The 13,383-nt window shown below is 37.6% G+C and overlaps 1 protein-coding gene across 2 annotated transcripts in view; it reads right to left on the bottom strand.

Annotated features, from left to right (window-relative positions):
* Positions 1-13,383, bottom strand: part of FOXN2 (forkhead box N2) — a 53,095-nt gene that overhangs the window by 20,681 nt on the left and 19,031 nt on the right. Inside the window, exon 1 of one of the 2 annotated variants that reach the window (XM_052649335.1) lies at positions 10,859-10,930. The exons of the other annotated variant lie outside the window; for it this stretch is intronic. The gene's annotated coding sequence lies outside the window, so the exon portion shown is untranslated. Of the gene's footprint in view, positions 1-10,858; positions 10,931-13,383 lie in introns of those variants that run through there. 2 annotated transcript variants of the gene reach the window in all.

Genomic DNA, 13,383 nt, shown 5'->3' with positions numbered 1-13,383 from the left:
AAGTAATGTGTGGTATTACTAAAAATGAACAGATTATATCTTTGAATTCTAAAATTCTAGAATCTATTCATCTATAATTTCACTATAATTACAGTGAAATTAAGTCATACTAAGGCTCAAAATAGATAATAATCAAATTTAAAATAAGCTCAAACAGTAATTCCAAATAAACTCTTTCCTCAGATATGATTATAATACTATAAAGAAATAACTAATATTTTTATAGTATATCAAACTAAAAAGATAACATTTCTTAATCACTAAATTCATTACTAGCAAAATATATTTACTACAGATTTATTATTGTAAATTCCAGTATTTTTAACTCTTCCTTCTATATACTATCTCATCAAGTACTGATGGTGAAAGGTTGGCATTCTTAGTAAACTTTGAACTGTCATTGCATTTTCAAGGGGAGGAAAAAAAGCTGTTTCTAAGCTATCCTTTTATATTTCTATTCTCTCAATGATTTTTTTTTTTTTACTTCTGAAACATACTTCAATTCAAAAATCTTACTATGGAAGAATAACTGACCAAAAGGGAAAGTGGCAGAACTAATGTGCCATTTAATTCATTTTCAATGGTTCATCAAGGTACCTCATTTCCAAATTCTGTGAAAAACCCTCTACATATACTATTATTCTATTCAAACTTCTTATACTTCTGTAAGTGAAATAAGAGAAGCAACCCTGGAATTTTATTTTATTGAAAACATAGCTGGCAGGTTTCTCTAATTATGAAAACTGGTCAATGCTGGATATAAAACAATCTGGATTCTTGTAGCTATTAGATGTAGTCTCAGAATACCCAGTTATCAGTAGCAGCTATCAGCTAATATTTGGGGTGTAAGCCATTGTACTAAATACTACATATTGTATCTCAAATGACTATCAATTAAAATGCATAAAATTTTTTACACTATCACTTAGTTCTACATATGGTCCTTTTCCCCCCACTGTGAATCCCATGATAAGAGTCTTTTACTTTTGTACTCCTAATACATCATAACAAAACACTGGGCATAAGGAAGCACTCAAATTATAATTCCAAACTGAAATGAACTTATAAGCAACAAATACCAAGTGCTGTGCTACCTGCTTTTAAAAGTTACTTTATTTTCGAAACAAATCATTAATGCTAGGAAATATCCCCACTAGTTACAATCAGAAAGCTGAAAATCACTGTTATGGAAGCCAAGTAAGTAACTGCCTAACATTCTAAAGCTAATAAAAAGTGAAGCCAAAATTACAAACTAGGCTGAGTTCAAGATTCAAGCTTTTTTGTCCATTTGAATACACTCAATTTCTTAAGGAACATTCATTTTTAGCAACACTACTTAAAACAGATACTGTTGACAGTCTCATCAGAAACTAATTCAAATGGTTGCAAATATGTCATCCTCTAAATCACAAGTTTAGAATGAAATCCCATTACTTTAAGATGCAAGACAATACTATGGCAGCAGATGTGCCCAAGATTACATACAGCATTGCTTGCTTGCTTACTTTGCCTCAGCTGTTGTGTTCAACTCTTTGCCAGCCAGGACGGCAGCCCTCCAGGCTCCTCTGTCCATGGGATTCTCCAGGCAAGAATACTGGAGTGGGTTGCCATTTCCTTCTCCAGGGGATCTTCCCCACCCAGGGATTGAACCTACATTTCTTATGTCTCCTGCATTGGCAGGTCGGTTCTTTACCACTAGCGCCACATATAGCCAAGCAAAGTTAAAAAAATCAAGTTGAAAGACTGACATCCTCTTAGTTAGGATCAGTTGTCACTCTATATCAGTTGTCACTGTATTTTCAAGGAAAGAAAAAGCTGTTTTTAAACCATCCTTGACGAGTACTTTAGAATACCAAGTCCACCAAAATAAATAGGCAAATGACCTTTCCTTACAGATAAGTATATAAATAACAAACATATAGATAGATATGATAGATGGAGTGCCTGATGAACTATGGAATGAGGTTCACGACACTGTACAGGAGACAGGGATCAAGACCATCCCCATGGAAAAGAAATGCAAAAAAACAAAATGGCTGTCGGGGAGGCCTTACAAATAGCTGTGAAAAGAAGAGAGGCAAAAAAACAAAGGAGAAAAGGAAAGATATAAGCATCTGAATGCAGAGTTCCAAAGAATAGCAAGGAGAGATAAGAAAGCCTGCTTCAGCAATCAATGCAAAGAAATAGAGGAAAACAACAGAATGGGAAAGACTAGAGATCTCTTCAAGAAAATCAGAGATACCAAGGGAACATTTCATGCAAGATGGGCTTGATAAAGGACAGAAATGGTATGGACCTAACAAAAGCAGAAGATATTAAGGAGAGGTGGTAAGAATATACAGAAGAACTGTACAAAAAAGATCTTCATGACCCAGATAATCACGATGGTGTGATTACTCACCTAGAGCCAGACATTCTGGAATATGAAGTCAAGTGGGCCTTAGAAAGCATCACTACGAACAAAGCCAGTGGAGGTGATGGAATTCCAGTTGAGCTATTTCAAATCCTGAAAGATGATGCTGTGAAAGTGCTGCACTCAATATGCCAGCAAATTTGGAAAACTCAGCAGTGGCCACAGGACTGGAAAAGGTCAGTTTTCATCTAATCCCAAAGAAAGGCAATGCCAAAGAATGCTCAAACTACGGCACAATTGCACTCATCTCACACGCTAGTAAAGTAATGCTCAAAATTCTCCAAGCCACACTTCAGCAACACGTGAACTGTGAACTTCCAGATGTTCAAGCTGGTTTTCGAAAAGGCAGAGGAACCAGAGATCAAATTGCCAACATCCGCTGGATCATGGAAAAAGCAAGAGAGTTCCAGAAAAACATCTACTTCTGCTTTATTGACTATGCCAAAGCCTTTGACTGTGTGGATCACAACAAACTGTGGAAAATTCTGAAAGAGATGGGAATATCAGACCAGCTGACCTGCCTCTTGAGAAACCTGTATGCAGATCAGGAAGCAACAGTTAGAACTGGACATGGAACAAGAGACTGGTTCCAAATAGGAAAAGGAGTACATCAAGGCTGTATATTGTCACCCTGCTTATTTAACTTCTATGCAGAGTGCATCATGAGAAACGCTGGGCTGGAAGAAGCACAAGCTGGAATAAAGATTGCTGGGAGAAATATCAATAACCTCAGATATGCAGATGACACCACCCTTATGGCAGAAAGTGAAGAGGAACTAAAAGTGAAAGTGAAAGTGGAGAGTAAAAAAGTTGGCTTAAAGCTCAACATTCAGAAAGTGAAGATCATGGCATCTGGTCCCATCACTCCATGGGAAATAGATGGGGAAACAGTGGAAACAGTGTCAGACTTTATTTTTCTGGGCTCCAAAATCACTGCAGATGGTGACTGCAGCCATGAAATTAAAAGACGCTTACTCCTTGGAAGAAGAGTTATGACCAACCTAGATAGCATATTCAAAAGCAGAGACATTACTTTGCCGACCAAGGTCTGTCTAGTCAAGGCTATGGTTTTTCCTGCGGTCATATATGGATGTGAGAGTTGGACTGTGAAGAAAGCTAAGCACTGAAGAATTGATGCTTTTGAACTGTGGTGTTGGAGAAGACTCTTGAGAGTCCCTTGGACTGCAAGGGGAGCCAAGCAATCCATTCTGAAGGAGATCAGCCCTGGGATTTCTTTGGAAGGAATGATGTTAAAGCTGAAACTCCAGGACTCTGGCCACCTCATGTGAAGAATTGACTCATTGGGAAAGATTCTGATGCTGGAAGGGATTGGGGGCAGGAGGAAAAGGGGATGACAGAGGATGAGATGGCTGGATGGCATCACTGACTCGATGGATGTGAATCTGAGAGAACTCTGGGAGTTGGTGATAGACAGGGAGGCCTGGCGTGCTGCGATTCATGGGGTCGCAAAGAGTCAGAGACGACTGAGCGACTGAACTGAACTGAACAAACTTATGTATTAGAGAATATTCAACTTCACTGATTATTAAAAAATACAAAACAAAAATGTGACACTAAGTACGATAATATACTTAGCATAGTGTCTGATAAACACAAATAACTAGTAACATTATACAAGTTTTGTTGCCTAATGTCATTGGTTTCATGCTAATGCTCAGTTGCTCACTTTTTGCGAACTCGTGGACTGCAGTCCACCAGGCTCCTCTGTCCATGGGATTTTCAGGCAAGAATAGTTACGGGGGCAGGGGAGGTGGGGGGCAGTGCAGGGCGGGGGGGTTGCCACTTCCTTCTCCAGAGCATTTTTCCAGACCCAGGGATCAAACCTGTGTCTCCTGCGTTGGCAAGTGGATTCTTTACTGCTGAGCCACCTGGGAAGCCCGATCACCAGTTTAAAAAATTTATAATACACAATTTTGGGCAAGGACTTGGGGCCATTTTGAAAAACAAGATGGCAATATGCACCAAGAATCATTAAAAATGTCATATTCTTTGATTCAATGCTTCCACTTATGAGTCACTCCAGTGAAATAATCCTAAATCAGAGAAAATATTCTCTCCTTTTCTTTTACGTACACACACAGATGTTTATCCAGGAATTATGAAAAAGAGGAAAACTATAAAGTTTATATATTTTATTAAAGAGAAATAGCCAAGTAAACAAAAGCACATCTATTTAATCTAATATTTAGTAGTCATTAAAAACGAAAATTATGAAGTAAAAATTGAAGATTGTGAAGTAAACAAAAAAACTTACTAAAAACTTGGGGAAAAAAAGTAGGAAATATACAAGAAGTTAACAGTGGTTTATATAATAACTTGGTAATTTTTTTCTGTTATATTTTCCAGTGTTTGAGATGTTTATTACTTTTATAGTTTAAAATTAAAACAATATACTCAAGGCAGAAAAGGTTGTGTTAGATTATTTTTAGTTGTATTTCCATTTCACACAAAACAAAATCACAATCTGATCAAAGGCCTCTGTCAAAAACAGAAGCTACCTCTCATATTCTTAGCACAGTTTACTTTGTTACTAAGCTTTTCTGTAACACAAATTAGCTCACTGGTATGTAGGGCAGAAGATTTTAGTACAACGTGAAAGTCACAAAGGTTTGTACATGATTTTTCTCAGCCTATGTCTTTACACTGCTAAGTAATAAAAGCTAAACCTGAAATAAGCTAGCATAGTGGAAAGCAGTAAGCTGCTGCTAACAGAGCGCTATACACAATTCTCATTCAACTCATTTTCCTCCTCTTGGCACAGCTTGGCCATGTGCATTTTCTAGAAAATACTTAATGAAATCTCCTCTCCAGATCTTTATGCATTCTACTGCTTCCTTAACCCTGTAGCTTCAGTCTTTCCTGGCACACCCTTCAATCAGGCTATTTTCGTCTTTTTTTAAACCTCAGGTTATCTGTAATATTTCTTTACTTGTAATAGATTTAATGTATCTTTTAAAATATTCTAGCATTCTTATTAAGATTTACTTCTGTTAGTGTTCTGGTTACAAAGCTTTGCAAGTTTTGGGTGTGACCCATACCACCTACGCAAAATTTCAGTGTTTTCAGAAATATATAATATGTAATACTGTAACAAAAGGTCTATATATTCTACACCAAAATCAAGAAAACTTTTAGCTTTAAGTTTTTATGAAACTACTTCTTAAAATGAACTGGAAATATTCAGTAGCAGATAATAATACGCATGGAAGTTTGATTCATAAAGCAAAATAAGTACAGAAATAGAAGGAAATCTGGACTAGTGATGTAATACTTCAAGTAATCTTTCAAGAACAATACTTCAATCAACCAAACGTAATTGTTACACATAATAAGTGTCACTCAAAATAGGCAGTTAAGCCTAGAAAATGTGGGATTTGAAAAATACATCCTAGGCTTCCCTGGTGGCTCAGGGAAAGAGTGGTTACAAGTCTGCATGCCAGTGCAGGAGACAGGGGTTTGATCCCTGGACTGGGAGGATCCCACATGTCATGGAGCGACTTAAGCCCGTGTGCCAAAACTACTGAGCCTGTGCTCTCGAGTCCTGGAGCTGCCAACTACTGAGTCCACGTGCTGCAGCTCCTGAAGCCTGCATGACCTACAGCCCATGCCCAGCAACACGAGAAGCCTCTGCAATGAGAAGCCTGCCTGCACATCACACTAGAGAGTAGTCCCTGCTTGCCAAAACTAGAGAAACCCTGCGTGCACCAATGAAGACACTGCACAGCCAAAAAGAAAGAAAAATGTATCCTAATTTATTAGGTGTGGAACTAACATAACTCAAATAATGAATACATTCACTATAAACCGATTTCTAAAACCAAGACTCTGCTACCAAAAAAAAAAAAAAAAGGAAGTAAATGTACAAGACAATTTAGCAAAATACACATTTGTGGCTCTAAATCTACACTTCAGGAAAGAACAGAATTTTTTCTCACAAGGACAATTTTTAAAGTGGAGAGTTCAAATAATCCCAGTATTATCTGAGCCCCTGCCTGGAGTTCCACTGTGTGACGGTCATGGCAGTATCTTGAGAACAGGGCTCAGTATTAAAATGCACCACATTTTTTCCACAACTATGCAGCTCATGCATCTCTAAAGGGGTCTAACAGGGAACTGCATGTCTGCATATCATGTTCAATGATACAGTGATACTCAACTTCAAACAAGATTTCATCTTGAAATTCTTAGATCACATCTCAAAATGTTAGAGGAAAGCACTTTTGCTTAGGTTTGTATTATTAATAATACTTGTCTGAGAGGAAATGCTTGACAGAGAATAAATAAGGGAAACCAAGGCAGTGAATTTTCAGTTTTACAAGGTGCTGAATTAAAGGTATTAGAGATCACACTGAGAGCTTTTTTTTGGCCCCAAATAACTAAGAAACCTCCTAAACATACAGTGTTGTTTAAAAACCACATAGATGTTTATGCTTTAATCTGTTCACATTTTAATTGATTGTATCAAAGACAAAGCAAATGAAAATTTTTTCCTTTATAATTAGAATCCTTGAATATTATACTCCTTAGCCCTCTAAGTTTTTCACACATCTTACAAAATTGAGTTGTACTGAAGCTTGTTTTCCCGTCCACCAAATTCATTAACATTACTGCAGCAGTAATTCATTTGTTTTTTTATAGATGACTTACATTCTACTTTATGAATACACCACAATTTATTACACTCTTTAGACATTTATTTATGTTTATGTTTGGGGCTATTACAAGTAATACTGCTATGGACATCCTTGTTTATATCCCTTGGAACACAACTGTAAATAAGTTTTCTGAAATTCTAAAAGCACAATACATGTGAAGCAGCAGGGTTATTGGGTCAGAGTACTCTTTTCTTCAACTTTACCTGCTAATGACAGATCACTACCAGGAATGTACAAGTATACTGTTTGCTCCATGAACCCAACAAAAAAAATTTTTGCCAATCTGATGACTGTGAATTTGTATCTCCTTGTCCATTCTGAAGGAGATCAGCCCTGGGATTTCTTTGGAAGGAATGACGCTAAAGCTGAAACTCCAGTACTTTGGCCACCTCATGCGAAGAGTTGACTCATTAGAAAAGACTCTGATGCTGGGAGGGATTAGGGGCAGGAGGAGAAGGGGACGACAGAGGATGAGATGGCTGGATGGCATCACGGACTCGACGGACGTGAGTCTGAGTGAACTCCGGGAGTTGGTGATGGACAGGGAGGCCTGGCGTGCTGCGATTCATGGGGTCGCAAAGAGTTGGACACGACTGAGCAACTGAACTGAACTGTGGTATAATTTGCATCGCCCATATTATTAATGGAGTTGACTATCTCTTCATGTACAAAAGAAACCTAGAAGGCAAATGTGTATATATATATATAAATACATATATAATTTTCGTGTGTGTGCCATTTCTATTAAGTGTGTGCCCCTTTCTATTAAGTGTCTACTGAAGACATTTGTATTGTTTGGATACTAATTTTTATATGTAATGCAAATATCTTTCCCTATTTAGATGGTTTGTCTTTTTGTTGCCTATTACTGAAAAAGTTCTCAACTTTAATAGGGTGAATTAACCCTTTCCTTTATATAGTTACTACAGTTTGTTTCTCATTTAAGAATTTCTTCTGTATACAAAATTCATAGAAGTTTTATCCCATACTGTCTTCTATATGTATTCTAGCTTTTGCCTTTCACATTTAAGTCTTCAACTCACCCCCAAAATGTATGGATGTATTTTTTAAAATTCAACTTCATCTTTTACATATGAATACACAATTGTTCCAGCATCGCTTGCTAAAAGTTCTGCCCTTCCTGTCGGGGGGACCAATCCATCATCGGCTCTTAGCACCTAACATTCTCACCGGGTATGCAAGACATTCATGTGGCCCGCTTCTCAGGGCTGTGTTTGCCACACGCAAAATCGAGGAATGACTTCACACTTTCTAGACAAAGGGCAGCAAGAGTTCCATTAACATGTCCTTTTTCGTACCTAAGTTATTTAAAAGAATATATCCTAATTTCCATGGGATTTTTTTTCTTAGTGATTTCTAACTTTAATGATTTATAGCATACTAATCCTCTGAAATTTGCTGAAACTTGCTTGATGGTCCAGTTGGTGTTGATTTTCATGATGATTCAGGTGATGTTTCTACAGTGATTGGATGCAATGTATGTCCATTGGATGAAACTTGTTAACTACATTGTTTGTGTTCTATATTCCTGATTTTTTTTTGGGGGGGGGGGGGTCTGCTCTCTTTACCAATTAATGAGGAAGATATATTACAATATCCGACTACACTGGTGAAACTTGTCAATTTTTCCTGGTGGTTCTATTAATATGTTTTATTTGTGGTTTTGATTATTAGTTGCATATAAATTTAAAACTTCTATATATTCACGGAGAAGTGAAACATATACTATTGTGTATCAACTCTTTTATCTCTAGTAATTCTACTTGCCTTAAAAGTCTATTTCAAATGATATCCCAGTTTTCATTCCATTAATATTTGCCTGGAGAAGGCAATGGCACCCCACTCCAGTACGCTTGCCTGGAAAATCCCATGGACAGAGGAGCCTGGTGGGCTGCAGTCCACGGGGTAGCTAAGAGTCGGACACGACTGAGTGACTTCACTTTCACTTTTCACTTTCATGCACTGGAGAAGGAAATGGCAACCCACTCCAGTGTTCTTGCCTGGAGAATCCCAGGGACGGGGGAGCCTGGTGGGCTGCCGTCTATGGGGTCGCATAGAGTCGGACATGACCGAAGCGACTTAGCAGCAGCAATATTTGCCTGTTATATCTTTTTCCATCATTTTACCTACAACATGTTTTCCTTTTGTTTCTTTGTTGTTTAGCCACTAAGTCACGTCCGACTCTTTGCAACCCCACAGACTGTAGCCCACCAGGCTCCTCTGTCCATGGGACTCTCCCGGCAAGAACATTGGAGTGGGTTGCCATTCCCTTCTTCACTGTTTCTTTGTGTCTGTACTAAGTCCCATATAGCTAAACATTTTGAAATGTAAGGCACTGATATACTGGGATTTACTTGTATCATCTTATTTGTTACTACATTCTGTTTCCTTCTCTCTTATCCTGCTTGCCTTCTTTGGGATTATTTTTCTCTGGTTCCACCTTTTCATCATCTACTAGTTTGGAAGTTATGTATTTCTATTCATTCAATATCCTGTGATAAACCATAATAGAAAAGAATATGAAAAAGTATATACATATATGTACACCTGAATCACTTTGCTAAAAAGCAGAAATTAACACTGGATCAATCATACTTCAATCTACAAAAAAAAGTGGTCTGCTAGTGAACTTTCAAATTTCTCTGAGCATGTCTTTACTTTGCCCTTGTTCTCAAAAGTTATTTTTTTTTGCTAGCTATAGAATTCTGGGTTGAATCGGAGTAGTTCAGTGGCAACCCACTCTAGTATTCTTGCCTGGAGAATCCATGAACAGAGGAGCCTGGCAGGCTACAATCCACGGGGTCGCAAAGAGTTGGAAATAACTGAGGGACTTAACACTTTCACTTCAGTTTCAGAGTAGGTCAGTTTCTAGATTTATTTTCACTGAGTTTATTATTTTCATGGTCTCTATTTCCATTATTGCTATTGAAAACTGATAATCCTTTCAAGGTGCTCCATGTTTTCTCTTAAAGATTTCCCCTTTACTAACCTCTTTTATAATTTTCATTTTCTTGTCTCTCTGTATTTCTTCAGGTTTATCTTTCGTTATATCATTTTTTTCTCCAATGGGGTCTATTTGCTTTTATCTATCCCTTGCATTCTAATTTCAGTTACTATATATTTCCATTTCTAGAACGTCTGATTCTTTTACAAAATGTTTGCTCTTTTCCTCACTGAACATATTATATTCTTTTATCTTTTACATCTGATAACCCCAAGACATGATCTAACTGTAGGTGTGATTCTACAAATTCTCTTATATTGTGCCCTATTTCCTTAGATGGTTTGTAAACTTTTATTTTAAGCATCTCATTTTTCATTAAAACTTTACCAATACAGGAATTCTTTCACGATTATGATTTGTGCTACTTCTGTCAGGCCCCTGGGAGTAGCAACAATCCAGGATCAATTAAAATTCTTAGCTTGCGGTCTAATGTGAATTCAGGCTGCAAACAAGTGTCAGGGTTGGTTTGTGGTAACAAATTTTCAATAGAGATTTATTTTTCCTGTTCACAGCAATATTCTAGAAAGATAACTTTCTTTGTTGGGAAAGAATTTCTAGATCACTCTTATACCTATTTTCTGTTTGGTAAAGTGCTCTTATCGGGGACGACCTAAATGTTTTTACTTTGGCTGGCTCTGGGTTTTGATTCATGATCCCTGAGCCCCCAAAAGGCCATGAAAACAGAAGCTCACTTGATTTGGTAAATACCTTCAAGGCAATAGCCAGCTTCAGTACTCAGCTTACCTCACTGGGTTTCCAATTAATGTTCGGTTTAAACAGTCTTTACTTTTGGGCCTGAGTACTGATGCATTTGATCCAGCACTTTAGGTTGTTTTCAGCAGAAAGGCTGGTCCAGGTACTTAGTTCGCCATGTCACTGGAAACAGATGTTTACATTAGTTTCTGATGGCAATTATCTCTGAAGTATATTATCCTGTATTTCAGGGCACTGGTTCTTAAGTTTCTTCTGCTTCCCTACATTTGAGAACTTTGACTATCACTAAGAGTTGCTTGTAACGACAGTGATTGCCAGCTGGTAGTAGGTAGAAGACAGTTCCCTGGAGGTGAAAGATAGTAATTGAAAGTCATGTGTACATTTTTTGTTCAAGAGGGTGCTTCTTCTCATCCCCGTTAAAAATCATACTTTTTAAATATAGGAAGATTTTAACCCCTTCACTACGATTCACGCTGGGGGCCCCTGATCTGCGCTGGGGCCCCACTGGCATGTCTTGACTCAGTCTACCTTTTGTGTCCTTTCCTCTAATGATTCTCATAGTTGAGGCAGATCTAGAAGCCTTAGGAGTCAAAGGGAAAATGTGGTTCCAAGTGGAAGGTGAGGTTTAAGCCCCACTTCAATGTTTGTATTGTTTCCATGGCAGCAGGTCACAGAACACCAAAGTGAACAGGGGCCGAGAGATACACTCCAACCCTTTCATTTTACTGTGGAAGAAATAGCCTCAGAGCCAGTGATTCTGCCAAAACCATTTCCTATGAGGCAGTGCATCCAGGACAACACCTGAGTTTTCCGAAGCCCACTCTCTCCATCCCAACCCCGTTCCACTTTCCTCTCACCTTTTCATCCAAGTGCCAGGCTGTCTGGCACATAGCAAAAATACTCAAAGTGTTCAGAAATGCTTGGTGGCTTGCAAGAAAAATCATTAGCCTTCCCAACTCCACTTATGTTCGTATATCTCCTAGTTGCATATATGAAGGGCTTCTCCCGGGGCTCAGCGGTAAAGAATCTGCCTGCAGTGCAGGAGCCGCAGAATGGGTTCGATCCCTGGGTTGGGAGACCCCCTGGAGGAGGGCATGACGACCCACTCCAGTATTTTCGCCTGGAGAATCCCATGGACAGAGGAGCCTGGTGGGCTATAGTCCATAGGGTCACAAAAAGTCAGACACAACTGAAGCAACTCAATACATACATGATTCAGGCTACTGTAAACAAAGATTTGGCAAAGAATAATACTCACAGGGATTGTTCAAGTATATAGGACTGTTTGCCACTTTCTCAGTATTTCTCAATTAGTATCTGCCATAGATAAACTCTGGGGGACACAAGTTTTAAAAATTTTCATTTTGTGCTTTCATTTTAGAAGCAATATAAATGAAAACAATCAAAGAATTAAAAATAAACTTACTTCAGATACTAAAGTCAGTGATTCTAAAAATGGAATCTATCATCATTTTCTTTAAAAGAGATCCATGTATTATTCCAGTTACAAACACTGCTTCACACTGAAAGGTCTCACATTTGCTACACTTGAGTTACTGGATTAATCTTAGTTCTATATCCTAGTTTTCAGTTGTACTGTAGTCACTGTACCTGATTATACAGGTATATGATCCCTTATCTAAAATCCTTGAGGGCAGATATATTTCAGAATTTATAGAGTATTTTGGATTTTAAAAAGGGACTACGATGTTTATGTGCTATGTTATATGACATGTCATTGAGGTCTGAGACAGGACCCCATAAGAAAGATGTTAATATTTCTGGAGAAAAATGTATATCCACACTAAGAAGGGAGTAAATAAAGGTCATCAATAGTCTTCTAACAGTTCAGATTATGTTTTACTACTCAATGGGTTAAAAGAAAATTTGGCTTTCAGAGCATTCTATTAAAAACATGGAAATACAATTATAGAAACATTATCTGCTATAGATTGGAAAGCCAGCTAAGTTTCATTAGAATTTCATACAGATTTGATAAGTGCAAAGAGTCCACCTTAGGGTACATGAATTTAGTGCATAAACTTTGAAAGTTTTTTCCCAACTACTTAGGAGACCCTTTTTGTCTACTTATAATTTAACAGTTGAGGAGACAGAATAAATAATCTCCTGTTAAGCAGGAAATGTACTATAATATGAACTCTAAAATGCCAGAAATATCTAAATGCATATAGGAATTTTAAATATATTCCAAAGGTAACATATTAGCTATACTGGATTATGAGTATAATGTCTTTACATAAAGTAATGTGATAAAAGAGAGAAAGAGAAGTATAAAAGTTCTACTATTCAGAATGCTCTCTCCTGGTCCTTCAAGAAGAAACCTTTTATTCCTACTACACTCAAGGCTCCATTGTCATAGTTGCTAGCTATATGGTAAAACAGTGTACAACTATACAATGAAAGGCTTCTTCCTCGAGAAAGGAATAAATGTATGTAATACTAGAAAACACTGAATAGAAACGTGAGGAGGCAGTACATTTGAAGTTACAATTGTGAAAGATAAGACAATTTCATATTATAAAGTCATAAAATAG

The sequence above is a fragment of the Budorcas taxicolor genome, chromosome 11 (genome assembly GCF_023091745.1).
Source record: "Budorcas taxicolor isolate Tak-1 chromosome 11, Takin1.1, whole genome shotgun sequence".
NCBI classification, from domain to species: Eukaryota; Metazoa; Chordata; class Mammalia; order Artiodactyla; family Bovidae; genus Budorcas; species Budorcas taxicolor.
The sequence above is the reverse complement of the archived record's forward strand: the minus strand, read 5'-3'. Positions and strand labels throughout refer to the sequence as shown.